Genomic DNA, 2,714 nt, shown 5'->3' with positions numbered 1-2,714 from the left:
CTAAGAAGAAACTATTGTGCTAGTAACAGAGAAAATATAAGAGTTAATTAAAACTGCTCTTTTAAGCGATTACAATGTAAAACATTTTTAAAGTTCAGGATAATTAGCCAAATGGATTACATATTATAGTCACTGGTTTTCTGTTCAGAATGATAAATCAATGATTACATGGAATTTACTGAAAGTTTTAAAGGAAGGCACAACATAGACCCTTCGGCGTTAAAAAAAAAGTTTAAGCATTTGAGTTTGCAATTAGGGGTAAAGGAGAGATGGATTTAGGATAGTGAAGATTAGAAGAAGACTAGAATTTCATTTATTCTTTATTGAACCTTCATAATAACATTCATTCATGCCAATAAATACTTTCATTTATTTTCTGGAAATCCTATTTTATGGATCAAGTCTTTGAAGGCGAGTTTTACTTGCTGGTTCCTCAGGGTGTAAATGAAGGGGTTGAGCATGGGGGCAATGGAAGTGTTGAGAATTGCTACTCCTTTGGTCAGTGATGCTCTTCTTTTGCTGAAGGCTTGACATTCATGAATATGCAGCTGCCATAAGAGATGGAAATGACAATCATATGAGAAGAACAAGTGGAGAAAGCCTTCTTCCTGTGACTGGCAGAAGGGATTCTCAGAGTGGTGATAACGATGCGCGAGTAGGATAGAATCACTAATGCCAATGTGAATAGCAAAGTAACAAAAGCAAGGTAAAAGCCAATCATCTCTAAAGGCCAGGTATCTGTGCGTGAGAGTTGTAAGACCGGGAAGTGGTCACAAGGGAAGTGGTCAATGACATTGGAAGAACAGAAATCTAACCGGAGCATAAGCATGAGTGATGGGAAAATGGTCAGGAATCCTCCCAGCCATGCACAAAGAACAAGCAGGGTGCATATTTTCTTCTTCATGATGGTGGTGTAATGAAGGGGCTTGCAGGTGGCAACATGACGATCATAAGACATGGCAGATAGAAGAAAAAATTCAGACACGCTCATAAAGGTAAAGAAAAATAATTGAGCTAAACAATTGTTGTAAGAAATGGTCTTGACTTTAGTAATGACTGCCCCCAGAAACCTGGGGATAGACACAGTAGTGAACGTAATTTCTAAGAAGGAGAAGTTCCAGAGGAAGTAGTACATAGGCGTCTTTAGATGAGAGTCTATCAAGGTGAGGATGATGATGGTCAGGTTGCCTGTGACACTTAATACATAAGCTATAAATAAAAAGATAAAGACCACAGCCTGAAGTTTTGGGTCGTCTGATATGCCCAAGAGTACAAACTCTGTAATCATTGTGTGATTTCTCATACCGATGTATTTTCCTCTTTAAGCAAAATCTATTGCTGAAAAACAAAACATAATGAGCAAACATTAAAGATTTAAATATCAGTATTAATAACCCCAATGACACTAAACAATGGACCCTTTTTTCTCTTTCAGCTCTTTTCCAATATCTTGTCACCCTTATTAAAATGGAAAATTTTCTTAGAGCCTCTTTGAAAAGAAAATGTATTCACAGACCTATGTTAAAACCCAAATCAATGTCAGTGTGTATAACCTCTACATAGAGTCAAATTTTCTATATTTTCAGTATATCTTTGAATCCTAAACTTCCACACCAACATTAATGAATTATGTCTATAGTTTATATACTGAAACATTGTTTTCCAGCTTTGAAGATTGTATGATTTTAGGAATGAATCTAATTTTGAGTATTTATCCTGGTGCCAAAATTTAAAAATCTTCTTGTCTAATGTTGTAGGGTTCTTAACCAGTGTCATAGAACAATGTGTGTACTGTTTAATGAGAAATTAGTTTGTCCTGTAAATCTCCATCCAAAGTACAATAAATTTAAGGAAAAAAGACAAAAACAAAACAAAAAGATTTTATTGTTTACTAGGGCTTTGGTGGTAATTGGAACCCAATCGCGATCCCTGAACCTAATAGTACCTGAAACTATTTTTATTCTTAATACCTTTATTTTAAATACAATCAACGCAAATAAAGGTGTTTTCCAATGGCATAAACATCACTAGAATGACCTTGATTGTAAACAAGAGTAAAGTTTAGTTTTCATTAATGGGAAAGAAAACAGAAACCAGAGAGATGAATCAATACTCACATAGATAGAGCCTATCGTTAATATATTTCTACAACATGATTAGTGGTATCATTGTTTGTGTTTTTTATTAAAATTAACAATTATTAAATGGATTTTTTTTTTTTTTTTACTACTATTCTGTTTGGTCTTAAACCTGACAGAGGACAAGAATGAACTCATAAAGAAATTTTTGATGCCAAATATCTCGTTGTCTCCTTTTTAGAAGACTGATTACAGGATCTATCTATATAAAATATATATATATATATACACACGCACACACACCCAGTGAGTCGATATTTTAGGATTTACTATAGAGAAAACAGAAATTGCTAAAATGTAAGCTCAGCGATTTTTATTGGTTTTTTTTCCACTGCTGTATCGTTGACAACCAGAATTGTATCTGTGTATAAGTTCTCAGTAATGTTTCTAGTATTAATCTCTTTCTCATTTTTTATAGCATGAACTGGTAAGACAGCACTGATGAAGGTAACATGTAGAAAGATGTTCCCTTCTGCCTAACTCAACAATTAGTATTACTGATGGGTGAGGAGTGTCTAAGATGATATTATGCCTTCTTTTCTTCTTTATCCTTTTTTCTTTTTCCGGCAATCAACA

At 34.1% G+C, this 2,714-nt stretch overlaps 1 pseudogene; it reads right to left on the bottom strand.

Moving 5' to 3' along the window:
- Positions 1 to 293: 293 nt before the first annotated feature.
- On the bottom strand, positions 294 to 1,718 carry LOC135228714 (olfactory receptor 6C3-like; annotated as a pseudogene).
- Positions 1,719 to 2,714: the final 996 nt, after the last annotated feature.

Source organism: Loxodonta africana, chromosome 26 (genome assembly GCF_030014295.1).
Source record: "Loxodonta africana isolate mLoxAfr1 chromosome 26, mLoxAfr1.hap2, whole genome shotgun sequence".
In the NCBI taxonomy this organism is placed as follows: Eukaryota; Metazoa; Chordata; class Mammalia; order Proboscidea; family Elephantidae; genus Loxodonta; species Loxodonta africana.
This window is presented reverse-complemented; position numbering and strand designations above follow the sequence as displayed.